General features: G+C 46.3%; 1 protein-coding gene across 2 annotated transcripts in view; it reads right to left on the bottom strand.

Annotated features, from left to right (window-relative positions):
- The window catches only part of NEXMIF (neurite extension and migration factor), a 164,041-nt gene that overhangs the window by 50,428 nt on the left and 98,877 nt on the right, over window positions 1-14,736 (bottom strand). For both annotated transcript variants that reach the window (XM_057400578.1, XM_057400570.1), the window contains exon 2: window positions 5,028-5,162. The gene's annotated coding sequence lies outside the window, so the exon portion shown is untranslated. The remainder of the gene's footprint in view (window positions 1-5,027; window positions 5,163-14,736) is intronic.

Below are 14,736 nucleotides of genomic sequence, written 5' to 3'. Positions count from 1 at the left end.
GCAGGGAGGCTTTCCCTAGGGTTTGAGAGATTGAAAGCTGAGAGCAGGGATAAGCATGAGCCAAAGACCTCAGATCTCGACCTGCTGCACCTGGATCTGTCCTCAGGAGGATGAGATTAGGGTTTACAGCTCTGACCGGTGCTTTATTTCCCACAAGGTGAAGAGGAAGGAAATATGGCCTGCAACGGTGCCCAGGCACTTGCCTGGCCTGACTCTGCACATCCCCTATGCAGAAGTTGGAAGAGATGGCAGCACCAGCCACCTGAAAGAGTGAAAACAGCATTACACCCCAGCAAGGTGCTCACAGAGCAGGTATGGAAAAGCACGTAGTGCAGGGGTGGCAGAGCCAAACCACATCCCATTGTCGTTGCATTACTGGAAAGGGGCTTCTGCAGCAGCCCAAAGCTAGCCAAGCGCCACACCAGCACACATGCATCCTGAATAGAGGGCCTACAGGGATGCTGGGGAGGGACTCTTCATTAGGGACTGTAGTGATAGGACAAGGGCTAATGGGTTCAAACTTAAACAGGGAAAGTTTAGATTGGATAAAAGGAAGAAGTTCCTTACTGTAAGGGTGGTGAGGCACTGGAATGGGTTGCCCAGGGAGGTTGTGAATGCTCCATCCCTGGCGGTGTCCAAGGCCAGGTTGGACGAGGCCTTGGGTGAGATGGTTTAGTGTGAGGTGTCCCTGTCCATGGCAGGGAGGTTGGGACTGGATGATCTTAAGGTCCTTTCCAACCCTAACTACTCTATGATTCTATGAATAAACTCTGTTTCGACCCTGTCATGGGGCCAGACACACCACTCCCCCTTCCTGTGCTTTTAGGCCTCCCTATGGCATTTCAAACAACTCCTGTGTCCACTTTGTTGAACCTTGCTGTTTTCTTTTAAGCATCCTTCTGCACTAGCAACGTTTCTCGAAGCAAGCCTTGGTATCCACATCCCTATTATAGCCAACACAGTGGTGGTGTAGACAAGTGTGAGCTGCACCCCGGCCTTGGCTCCATCCTTCTTGGAAGGAACAAAAACAATAAAAATACCTTCACTATTTTCCTACGTCTGTTTGGAAAACACATCCCAGGACAACCTCTCCCGAACAGCATCAGTCCTCTGGCAAACAAAAAGAAGTCAAACGCAAACTATTTATTGCCAAAACCTCTTCCTTCGTTGTAAAATACTGTTTAATTTTATCCCTTAGGCATCTATTATCTCATAGCCCATATTATTTTTCCAGCTATTACTGCTTAATTTCCCCCATCCAAAAAGTACGTACAGACACAAGCCAATTTCCGTCTTGGCATAATTGTTTATGAGAAACAAACAGCTGTTTCACTAGGGTCCTAACAAATAGAGGGGAATCGATGCTTCTCATCTCTTCATTAGCTTCCCACAAGAAACTGGCTGCTGTCACGTGTGCTCTACCACTGAGCATCATCACCCTCCCAGCCCCAGGCAGGGACCCGCATTGATGGGGGGTGCCCTGGAAGGAGGGAAGAGAAACCAGGGGAGATCCACTGGACCCCATGTTCACAGGCTCACACTGTGATGGAAATAAGAGCCTATGCTGAGCATAAACATTTCCCTTTTTTTTCATTAAATAAAAGCTGCTGAATTTTAATAAGAGCTTGAAATAAAAAGTAAAACCCCATGGCTAATGGAATACGCTTATGAAAATGCTTGGACTGCTTCTCTTTTCCCATTTGTGGTCGAATTTCTGTGGTTTAGTGCTTGGTTTTGTTGCGTTTCTTTTACTAGCAGAACTTCTGTAGGGTCTGAAAGATGTTTGCAAGATGCTATTGCTGGCTGCATAAGCACAGGACCTTCTCAAGGTCCATAACCCTCCTTTTACGGAGATGGTGGTGATGGGATTGTGCAGCAGCTGGCACAGGAGGCAGCAGCAAACACCCAGCAGGGGTGGAGGTTCACAGAACAGACCCCAGACTACAGCATGCAGCAGATAAAGAATAGCCAACTTAGAAACCCAGATAAAGAAAATGATTGAAGCAATTAAGGAATATGCAAAACTGCAAAATATTGTAAAGGCACACAAGTAGCTCAAGTTAAACAAAAGCCGTGAAAGACAAGGTGTGTGTGCATGTGTGAGATGGACACAGAGCTGGGTGCTGTTCTGGTTTGCATTTCCACGAGCGTTTTCCATGCAGAAGTCTGTAATTCAGTCTAATTCCATTTTGGGTTAAACATCCCTTGAGATTATTTCCCTGTTTACGGTAGCATTGGGGTACTTGGTGCTTGTGGAATTGTGTGCAGTTACACATTCCCAAATGAGCAGGCAGAAAGGGATTTGTAATAATAGAGGGGAAAGGGAGAACATTTCTTAGGGATCATTCAAGAGCCTAAATATGCTCAGCCCCGGGTATGGGGCAGAGCATCTCCCACTGTTGATACTGTCTTGGTAGCCAGTTTCAGTGAGGAGGCCTTTAGGGACAAAGCCTATGCTAAATATAGGGATGGCCATTTCAGCCTAACTCCTACACCAGCCAGCCACACACAACCCAAGAGGCATTTCTGCTGCTGCTCCTTCATTTGAATACTTTATTCATGCTTGTGACAAAAGGCATCACTAACGTTTTCCTTTCTGTCACCCGTCCCGCCTTTAGCTGCTCAATTAAAAAGCAGGAAAGCTCCAAAAGCTATTGCAAGCATCACATCAGTGCTTGCAATGCTCCCGCCTTGTCCAGTGGGTGTTCCCACAGCAAATAGAAACTGCAAGCAGAGGCCGAGCAGCAATGAGTCAGGAAGGCAGAAAGGCGTGAAACCAAAATGAATGGAAAGGCAATAAACCTGCAATATTTCACCACTGGTACGGAGTTCCGGGATAACCTCCATCTATCAGCATTATCAGCGCCTGGGAGCTCACCGGAGCTGTACTTACAGTACATTAGTGACCCCGGCAGAGAAGAAGCTGCAGCCATGTGGGTACATTGCCATGTCATGGGCTGAGGCCACCGTGGGATGTGGCAAGGGTAACAGGCATTCACCATGTCCAGCATCCTGGGATGCTCCTCCAGAACAAGGGAAAGAGCACTCCAGCTTTTACCTGTGTCCCAGGTGGAGCAGAGGAGAAACTGATGGAGCAACCCCTGGCAGCAAGATGCCCTGGTCCAGGAAAGGGACCGATCAAGGAAAGGGACCAGTGAGGGATACACATGCTGAAATGCTCATGGACCCTGATGCAAAGGAGAAAAAAAGGCTCACACCCTCAGGTGTGACTCCAGCAGCAAGCCAGGTGTACAGCTTAAGGAATAAAAGGAATACTGTTCCCTGTAAAAAGGCTGCAGAACAATTCCAGGAATCAAATTAAAAAAGAAGACTCTTTTCCAGTCACCCCAAAACCCACCAGTGCCCCTTTATTTCTCATGAAGGCACGAAGTGTAGCAGCTCCTCTTTGGGGCAATGATGGGCAACCCTTTCTCTGTATCTACAGAGAGATTACAGCATCATTACTAAGAAACAGAGGATGGGGACTACCTCGATCCCTTGTGTTCCAGAGCACCAGGTACAAAATACCCTGCCAGTCCACTTCTAGAACCCATGACTCATTTGTCACTCCTGTGCAGAACAATCTAGTTAGCTGCCTGCAACTCCTGCCCATCTCCTGCACCATCCCCACCACGGCGGTGGGAAGACCCAGCTATACTTCCAGTGCAAAAAGCAGTTGTGTACAGGCTTTGCAGTCAAGTCAGACTCATGGCATTATACAGAGAGCTGTCACCCCAAAAACCTGTGTCCCCTCCAGTGACGCACAGCTTGAACACAGGTTGGGGTCCCCTGCCCAGGCTGTGACTAAAAACCACCAGTCTCTCCCCAGAAAGAAGCTAATTCCCCATTAGTGTTGCAGAAAACTCGGGCAGCCAGCAAGAAGAAAGCTTTTTAAAGAGATATAAAAACAGGATTTTTGTATTGAAACACATGCCACAGATGGTGTAGCAGACGAGGATTAATTCATGAATCATATTTCTTAAATGATACAATCTCTCTTTTCACTTCCATACTTTCCCTTTTTGACTCAGAAGCAGGGATTTAAGATGCCCTTCCCAGATATGAATTTTGCATGAACAAACATTGCAGGGGTAAGAAAAAAAAACACCAGGATATAAAAAAGGCAGCAATAAACCAGAAAACCCAGATGTTTAAAGCTAAGTTCTCTAATGTAAGCGAACACATATCCTGTCCATCTACGAAAGAGCATGTGTGGAAATGCAATATATGCAGGCACAGATCTGGGACTAGGGTGGGAAAATGCATTCCCTACCATTTGCAGATTACTAATGCTTCACCCAGGGGTCTGAATCACAAAAGCTGATTTTCTATCTCCTCCTATCTTATTCGCCACCTTCACAGCAAAAGAAAAGCCTTAAGGCAAACATTTCCACCGAGAGGCCCTCCACGCTCTGCCCTTCAGGTCTGTCCCTCCTCCACCCCCATCAGTGCTTCCCTTTGGAATATCCTGGCACTGGCACCACCAGGTTGCTCTCCAGGAACAGCTCACGGAGCCCACAGCACCCAGGGGATTGCAGAAAGCAACAGCAAGCCAAAACATCCTGCCCCACGCAAACGGATCAACCGTAGCTTGCAACCACAGCTGAGTAATGTTTAAAGTGGAAAAGAGAGGAGGAGATGACAAATGAGCTTTTCAGTAGCTGGAGATGCTGAACTCCCAGCTCCTTCTCCACTGGAAAGCTATCTCCAACCAGCCAAACCCATACAAAGCCCATGACCCATGCAGAGACATCACCTTTACCTAGACAGAAGCACAGATCAAACCAGGGTGAGAACAAACAGTGCCAACACTCCAAGATGCCAGCACGCTGCCCTTCAGGGCTCTTTCTCACCTGCCAAAGGTGCTGCTATACCTTGCTTACACCACCAAATCAGCATTTCAGTCATTTTTACACATAAAGCAGCTGGGTATTTGCTTTAGAGCTTCTTTATCCAGCCTTGCCCTTACTATTGTAGCTTTACACACAAAGCTGCAAGTTAGAAGAAGGGTAAAAAAGATTACTTACCCTTAAATTATTTCAATCTTTCCCTGCTTTGTGTATGACGTGGGCTTCTCTTTTGGTTACTATTTCCAGATTTGGTCTTTGGGTAGGTGAATGGAAGAGGAGAATGAAAGGAGTTGTATTTGATGACGATGGAGACTGTAAAATAAAGAGAAGGATTTTAGTGCACCACAGTCCTCTCTATACATCCATATCAGATTAAATTAAATTAGTGACACCTACATAAATGCTTCCTACTGTTTTCATGCACATACACACATATCACAAGTGTCAAGGAGGAAGCAGCTGTCAGTGATATGGCAGGGGGGAAAAGGAGCAATTTCTATAATGGAAAAGGGGAAAAAATAATCTAGCATAACAACCAGCACTGGAACAGCAGCAGAGGGGCTTCCATGGGTTTGCAGGAGGAGGCAGCTGCCCACCAAACTGAGATGGGTCGAGACCACATGGGAGCACAGGGAAAAGGCTTGAGCAGAGAACAGTGTGGAAAGAGCACGGGTCAAACAAACCCAACAAACACACTTTTGCACCCCCAAAGTTGAGCTGCGTCAGCTCAACTGCTCTTGAGAAAGCAAGAGAAGAGCTGAGAGTTTCAGGAATCACAACTCCTCCATACCCTGTAACGAGGAAAGGACTCCTAGCATAGAAAGGAATGCATAATTTGGTCACCGTACCAGCAAGGAGGAAGACCCTAAACCCCAGATTAATCTCCCACCATCGGCTTTAATAGCAGCATTTCTGCTAAGTGGTTTTCCCCTACACAGACCCACATATCCATGTAAACACACAAACAAACCATTTGGCTTCCCAGTCGTGGGGTATGCAGCTGCTCAGAGAAGGGCTTGGTGCCTCTGACATGATGCCAAGGTTGAATTCCTGCCACCCCATCTACTCCTACCCCTCTCCCACCACTGACTCTGTGCCCTGCTCCTGAGCAGGCTCTTTAAGGCAGCCCAAGGCTCCCCAGCTCACCCTGGGATAGCCACCTCCTCCCCATTTGCCTCCCCAAATCACCATCCACTTAACAAGGCAGTTGAGATCCTTAAGCAGTAATTTCATAGACTCAGAGTGGTTTGGGTGGACGAGACCTTAAAGCTCATCCAGCTCCAACCCCTGCCACGGGCAGGGACACCTTCCACTAGAGCAGCTTGCCCCAAGCCCCTGTGTCCAACCTGGCCTTGAACACTGCCAGCGATGGGGCAGCCACAGCTTCTCTGGGCACCCTGTGCCAGCGCCTCAGCACCCTCACAGGGAAGAGCTTCTGCCTAAGAGCTCATCTCAATCTCCCCTCTGTCAGGTTAAAGCCATTCCCCTTGGCCTGTCCCTACATGCTAAGTTGCTTACATTTCATTGCTTTCAACTGCTTACATTTCATTGTAAGCAACTGAAAAAAAGAACAAAGATGAAAGGAGCTGACTTCCATGCTATCATTTTTCTCATGATTACTCTTCCATCTTCTGTATGTAACTGGCATCTCCAGCACTGTGAGCCCCAGCCCAAACACCAAAAGCACCCCCAAAAAAAACATATTTACACAATTACTAAGAAGGTGCCATTCCTGCTGGTGGGAAAAGAAAAGATCCCTGAGTCAAGGAGACTCATTTTCCAGCCTCAGTTGGTTGGAAAAGCACAAAGGTCACTGCAAGGAGTATATAAAAATACATGCTAACATTGAAGAGGTATAAACATAATACTAAATATCAGGTTTTATACCCAGATCAGTATTTAACACTTGCCCAGAGGCCTTTGATAAACCCCAGGCGCTTTAACAAAGCGAGGAAGCTTTTCACCGCTATTTAGCAGAACGGGAATAAGCAAAGCACAAGAGAATAAAACTGCTCAAGACATCAAGGATCAAGTCAGAAACAAAAAGCCAGGTCTCCTCATCCAGCTCCTCCACCGCTGAACGCCCGCCCTGCTAGGCTGCTCTATTTAAATAGAAACACTATTGTTAGCCATAAGCAATGCAGACTCATTAACATTTATTTTAGTGTTATAAAATATATTTTTGAATGCTTGAAGCAATAATCCGGAGGAAGTGCTAAAGCTCGGAGCAGATTTCCAATATGTCCCAGCTTTTCCAGAGAGATTTCAGGCCTCCTGGAAAGACACAGACCGTCTCAAGGCTGCGGCGCGGGAGCGTGCCGATACCTCCAGCCAACCCAGAAAAGCAGCACATGCAAATTCCCTGCCCCTGCTTCTGCTCCCGGATTGTTCAGCGAGAGGTAAATCTAAAAATGCTGCTGGCTTTCATTACTCATGGACCACAGAAACCCAAAACTATCGCTTCCAAAATGTTTTTAATGCATGTGGGTGTTTATATGTGAATAACACTTGGAAACGGAGGGACCTGATGCCTGCAGAGACACCTCCTCGAGGAGCACGCTGGCAGAAACCCCCTGCCAGCACATGCAGCTCCCACTGGAACGTCCTCCATGGAGCCCAAGGTCAGCACGCAGGTCCCAGCCAGCCCGCATCATATCCCAAAAGCTAATGGAGACAAACCATGTTTCAAATCCAACTTTTCATTAGCCCAGCCTCTCTCCCCACCGCCGTGAAGAGCAGGCAGCATGGGCAGCAGCCCTCACCAATCCCATAAGCCATCAAGGAGAGAGTTTTGGGGTTGGTTGAGAGGAGCAGCAGTTGGTAGTGTTTGTTCCAGTGGTATCCTTAAGAAAATCCAGAGAAAATTGTGCGGGAGGATGTGGAACCACACAGACATAAGACAGATTCAATACCGAGTACAGAAACCAGAGGTACACACCGACGTACAGAGCACAGTGCCCTGTTTTTACCAACCCCCAACGTATCAAGAATAGGGAGGGATGCATTTTATGTTATACATACACTTTACAAGAAAACTCCAGTTTTCCATATGACAAAGCCAGCCTTGGGCCACTTTGGACAAAATAAAATGGGAAGAGGCAAGAAGGGAGAAGAAAGAGTTTTCTTTTTCAGTGCCAGAAAAGTTACTGCACCATCAGTGTTTTACAGGTGCTCCATCATTTCAGAGTGGCCTTTAATCCATGTTTTGGTAGGGAAAGGAAGACCCAAGACCTTTTCTGCATGCCATGATGGAGCTAGAGGAGCTGACATGTCAATGTTTAAATCCACACATCTCTTCCCCAGTGTGGAGAGGGAGGGACGTGCTCTGGAGCTCAGCCACGGTGGTCCCTGGCACTGTGCAGATGGCAGTGGTTTGGTTACCCGGTGCTAAACGCAATCTGCGCAAGCTACAGCATACACCAAGTTCAAAGTCAAAATGAACATTTGTTCTACAACAAAACACATTGCAAATGATCCTTAACAAATTTTAACTGTTGGTACAGTCAGATAAGAGCTCAGTAGCGTATCATACCCTGTCGTTATTGCAAGCTCTGTGCTGCTGAACATACGAGTGGCAATGCAGAGATCTATATTTTGTATTTCAGTATAAATTATAGAGCAGTGTATAGACCTGAAGAGGCAGCTCTGCTCTTTCCTGCATTGCTTCCTTCACGTGTTTCACCCCATTAAATTCCTTCTCCATTTAGTTGCTTTATTTTGGTTCCTTGTTGTATAAAATCGTTCCGCATTCACCAAGCGGCAAAGCCAAATAAATAATCACAAAACTTCTCCGCACAAACTCCAAGAGCTGTTATGGGAAGCAGAGAGGGTATCAGCAGATAGAGACAACTGGAAGGCAACCTGAGGTTTGGTATTCTGTGTCAGCTTGACACACAGGGGAAATAACCCTTTAATCCAGTGCAGTGTATTTCATTTACTGTAGTGTTATCCAGTTCGAAGATGTTATGAAAGGAATCCCTGGAGAGACTTAAGACTTCAAAACCAGCCTGAGTTTGAACTTAATTCCACCATTGCAAAAGGCTGTAGCCGTGGAAGATGACCTTTTCCATACCTTGCATGCCAGGAGCCATTCTGCCTCATAATGTCATGCCAAATTAGAATATTCTCTTTTTGTTTTACTCAGGATTTTGTTTTGCCTTTTCTTTTTAATTAAAAGCATCTGTCACTATTAATGAAATGGGGGGGAAAGGAGAAGGGAAAAAAATCAATGAGACAAACAGATTAAAACCGGTGACGTCAAGAGCTGGGGAGAGCAAAAAGCCACATAATTAACAGAGGGACTTTCACCTCCACAAGCTCTCGTCACCACAGAACAGGTCAGGACCAGATGAGCATCACTGCCACCTCCTTGCTGCTAATTGCCCACCTGAAACAGAGGGACGCTCTTGCCATGCTGGCCTCTGCCCAGATACATCCCCCAAATCCCACCAGCAGCAGAAGCCTGGGTGGTCTCTCTCCTCTCCTTGGAGAGGAAACAAGAGGGGAAAAATACCTTTAAACTGCAGATCTCAAAGTTGTTCAGGTCTTGCCCAGGTTATCCTGAATAACAGGTTCAGATGTGCCTTAAATACGGACTGTAAATCCATGTTAGTGGAACAGAAGCTGCTGGAACTCCCTGTGATGGCAGGGATGAAGGTGTGAAGACTGATCTTCAACCAGCTGCAGGAGCTTCACTGACCATATGGAATGGAATGGACTGGACTAGACTAGAATAACCCAGGCTGGAAGAGACCTGAAGGATCATCTGGTCCAACCTTGCACTCACTGCATCTTACAATTTGGATTGTGAATGTATTTAAATGTAAATATGTATTTTCAAAAACAATGTTTTCCCCTCAAATACTAAATTAATTACAAAATGTCTTCATAATGTGAAATCCGATAGCCTGTTAAAGCAGCACAAACAGCTTCATTGTATCACTAATGGTTAGAAATGTTCCGTCAGCACAGTTGAAACAAATGTAAACTAAATATGTCAAGGATACATTGCTTTCTGCTCTCACCATTTTTTTAATGTCTTATTTCATGGTAGATAAAGTGAAAAATCTTTTTACCTGACTTGGTGAGAGGCTCATTTACTCATGCAAATTTAAACCCAAGTGTCATAATACAATGAAATTATAAAAACATATCAGAAAGAAGTTAGCGAGTCACTAAATTTAGCTCCTAATGGAGTTCAACCTGTCTTATACAGTTGTATGTTAATGGGAAGAGCCTACAGTGCTCTGTAAACATCAGAGCACAGCTTAGAAACCATCATTGCACACATGGGCTTTCTGAGAGGAACACTTCAGGTTTACAGCCTCACACACCTATGATCTAAGGGTAACTTCAATTTTGATCCCAGCCAAGGTTATGAGCACGGAGAGCATAAAATAAAGCAAAATGCATTGCAATGGGCTCATTGCAAGCACTGGGCTCTGTGGAGCTGCTTTGCAAACTCCAGTAAGGAGCAGGGGGGACCTGGGATGAATTGTAGGTTAGGGAGTTAACATACAGAGGGATTTTCTAAACCCATACAACATATTATGGCTGACATGGTGAAGCACTGAGTTTGTGGGCTGAAAGATACTTGGCAGCTTCAGGGCTTGGCTCTGAAGCTGGGTAGATCCAAGCAACAAAGGAAAACTGGTGCATCTGAAATAACAGCAGCAAACCACGCACTGAGGCAGCAGCAGGATCCTCTGTTACAACCTGATTTTTTAACTTGCCCATAGTCCAAGTACAGCACTAAGATGAAGTCTTCTCTCTCAGAAACAATCTCTCATTCCAGGAGGAAGCCAAGAAGATGAAAGGGTTATAAGAGAAGGGAAAGAGATGGCTAAAGTCAAGATATGTCCAATCCATCCTTCAGACCTCCACTGTTTATCAAAACCAAAGCACCAATTAGGCACAGTGGGGAAAAAATGCCTCTGCAGAGGAACTGGCTGAAGAGACAGGGAGGCAACTTCCTAAAGATGCTGATGTCCATATCCCTGCCCATAAGAGCAGGCTTGGGTTTGGGTCCCAGCCATGGAACCTCCCCCAGGTCATTTACTGGGTGGCTGCAGCAGAAACCACAGCAGGTACAGAGCAATACTGGCCCATGTAATGCTGCTGCAGCTGAAGCATGAAGCTGGGGCCCAACACCCCATGGAAGGAAGAAACAAAGATTCCTCACCTGGTAGGACATCGTGAAAATAACACCCTGTAAGGACAAGAGGAACTAATGGAAAACATCAAGTTGCATTAAGGGCTGTGTTAAAGGTTTACAACAGTCTCCAGACAAGTTCCTGAACCTGATGTTCCTGAACCTTTATGGACCCACAGGTCAAACCAGAAGCAAAAAATACCAGTTTTAGGAAATATCACTTGTTGTGACACAAAAAAAAACCCTCCACCCTGTCCCTATGCACGGGTAGATATAAAGACCTTTCCTCGTGAGAATGAAAGCCTGCTGTAGAGTTATGCTGTAACTACAAAAGCACTAACCTGTCCCTGCCTTGTAAAACACAAAGGCTGATACAAGGAATTAGGGAGCTGTCCTACATCTAAATGCCTTAATTAATTTGTGAAGCTCTGCCCCCTTCTCGGAGGCGTGCGCCGTGGCACTTTTGTTGCTCCCTCCGATTGCCACAGTTCTCTATTTTATTTTTATCCTGAGTTAGATATGAATCAGGATCTGCAGAAGACAAAACAGCACACTGCAATCAGCCAGCATGCCAATTAAACTAAAAGATACCCTGGAAATTAAAATTAAATGCCATATCTATGAAAAGAAACAGACAGCTTCCTCAGAAACAACAAAAAAGCGCCTGGATTATGGGAACACGACTGTGGCAGCCCAAAATCGGAGCTGAAGCAGTTCTATAACTATCATCTTTCACATCTGCATACTGTAGATCTTCATCAAATTGTGTATGTTTTTGCACATTTATCATCAAGATTTATTGAAGTTGATTCCATAAATTTCATTTAGTTGTTCACTGCTGCTATTTGTTTCCAAGGCAACAAATGCACTTTGCCCAAGCTGCACGGTAAATCACGATTGTTCAGAATTTGGGGGTCCCTGCCCCTTGTGCTGCACAACGGCTGCACCTCCCGATGCAAACAACAGCGCTGGCAAGAATTAGCAACAGATTTGGTGGGCATTTACAATAAAAGAAAGAAAAATAATCCATGCAATGGAAGAAAAAGGCAGAACTAAGCAGACAGACAGCGGGCTGCCGGCGGGAAGAGAGGATTCATGCAAAGCTCCCCTCCTATCTCATTTACACCTTGGATGGCTGGAGGTTGAGAAATCCATTCGCAGGTTCAGGAGGAGTCAGAAGGCTCTTCCTGCAAAATATAATGATAAGAGAGTCATCTCCTCATTGAGGCATTGCAGAAGGGACAACTACAATGGTGAGGGAAACAGAAAAGCTTTGGATTTACAAACATCGCACGTGCGCCTCGGTCCCCATTGGCAGCACCCAAAGGCTCTGCCCCTGCAGCATGGGAACACCAGGGAACTTTCCTGAAGTTCAGCTCAGGGTAGGAAAAACTCACAGTCTAATCTGCGATAACACTGCATCGTTATCTCCATTGTCAGCAGCTGAACTGCAGGAGGTGGACAACTCCAAGTGCTAACTTGGCTATTGCCCAGTTTCCTGCTATTTGAAAGCAGCTCAAGGCTGTCTCATTCATCGAGCCATCCAGGAGCTCACCCTTATAGTAATGACCCACCATGTCCAGCACAGGATCACTAAAGCACCTTAAATAAAGGGCAGCAAAAGGAGAGACCACAACTGCAGGAAGACAAAAATCAAACACAAGAGATGGAGCTAAACCTCCGCACTGCGCTCCCCGAGCCTCCTCCGGGGAAAAGTCTCGCACAAAAGCCATTACTTCAGCAGTTCTAAAAACAAAACCCATCTCATACGCAACGTCGCTGTTTTAATGGGACACGATGGCTTTCAAAAGACAATGCAGTTATTTTTGATCATCTGTCATAAGCAAATACCCAGGACTGCAAAAGCGCCGTGCAAGAGGTAGCTGACGAAGTCGGCACACTGATGTCGGATGGTCCACATGGAACTGGAAACTACGGTGTGAATCAGGGAAACCCACGTTCTGCTTCCAACCCTGTCACTGGTGTGCCATGTAACTGCAGAGGACCAGCCCTAATTACTGAGTGCACAGGAAGCTACAATCCCTTCCCTTTCCCCCTGTTTTTTAAAAAACCCTCTTTGTTGGATAGCACATTCCCTTGGATTCATGTATTATTCCCAGAGTGACCAATAAAGACAGCATCCCTGATGACAAAAGCCACTAGTTTTGCAACGTTCAGCCTCAGAATTGTTACAAGATTGTTTGCTTTCTAAGTGCAAGTCCACGTTTCAGAGGAATAAAGAACTTGCTGCAGCAGGCTGGATTAATGACGCAGCCAGGCAAGCCTCTGACCTCCAGCACGGTGGCTGGGCCCAGTGCTCCTGGAAACAATAAAGTAACCACACACTGCTCCTGATCAGCTGCATGATGCAGGAAATGGGGAAAAACTTACTCCTGATACCTGGTGCAAGGAGATACCCCCTTCAGCTACGTGAACTGATAGCTTTTATTAGCACTATCGTTGCCAGGCATATTCAACCCCTTTGCTGCAATGAGTAGCATCTGAGATGCAAACCTGCCTTTCATAGCCATGACACTGGTAAAACGGAAGCAGGACAGATGGAAATGAAACAGCATCACCTTCAGTTCAGTAGCAGGGAAAAGGAGCCCTCGCTGTCACCTTACAAAGATACAGCACATGCTACATCCCAGGCACGGGGACCACAGGCAGCGATGTTCCCCATTGACAACATCAGCTGAACACCACCTCATTCCTCTGATAGCAGCAAATAAAACCCACCCTGTGAACACCATCATCTCTTCTAACAAGAGACAAAGGAACCACTGCTCAGGCACTGAAGTGACAAACTGCACTGACTATCCCAATCGGGGCAGCGCTCCAGTGCTTCCGCCTCACCCCTTCACTCCTAACTCCAGTCTCTGCTGTTTACACGAGCGTGACAAATAACGTGTTCCAATGGCAGCTTCTTGTTTTACACTACAATAAATGAAAAGCAATACAGGTTGCAGGCCATGAATCCCCCTCCTTTCTCAGGAAACGTGTAGTCCTGCAATTGGGTGATGGCTGGAGAACATCCTTGAAAACACCTAAAAGAAGAATGTTGTCCAGCCAGCAGCACAAAAGCAGGGAGAGGGAATAAATAACCTTTGAGGAGGGTGTATAAATAACTATAGGTAACATTTGCATGCTATAAAAATCCTCCCTTTTTGGCTCGGCTTTGCAAGCATCAGTTTCCTTTCCAAGTGTTTTGCTTGTGCTTTTGCAGACCTACTTCCCCTTCCCTTCCAGGGCAGGGACTCCTCTGAACCCCTTACTACACCCTCAGAAGAATGGCAGGCGTGTGAATTTCTGTTGCCAGCTGTTTACAAGAGATCCTATCCAGGCTGATGGGACCAAAAATTGGATGTGTTGGGCTAGATCCTTCCAGGGGTTACACGTGTAGGGCTGGAGTTGGGCTGTGATTTAACATGTCTTCCTTAGATAAAACCCAAACAACTACGCGCATGCACACACGTCTCCTGCTTGCTCCCTCTCTCCCAAATAAATACTATCTGCCCTCTGAAGTAAGAACCACGAGCTGCCAGCCCCCGAGCTGGGTGAAAACACATCGAGGAGCGCAGCCGGTGCGTGTGCATGTGACACAGGCATCTGCATATCACGCCACCCCTCTGCCTCCCGCCCTCCCTCCTGCTCGCCGGGTCCATTCTTACCAACCAGCAGAGGATAAAAATGCTCTTTAAAAGACCTAATTTTCCTCCCCAGCTATTTGCTGGC

Source organism: Pezoporus wallicus, unplaced genomic scaffold, assembly GCF_028554395.1.
Source record: "Pezoporus wallicus isolate ANWC-B61680 ecotype Strahan unplaced genomic scaffold, APGP_CSIRO_Pwel_v1 contig_8803, whole genome shotgun sequence".
In the NCBI taxonomy this organism is placed as follows: Eukaryota; Metazoa; Chordata; class Aves; order Psittaciformes; family Psittacidae; genus Pezoporus; species Pezoporus wallicus.
This window is presented reverse-complemented; position numbering and strand designations above follow the sequence as displayed.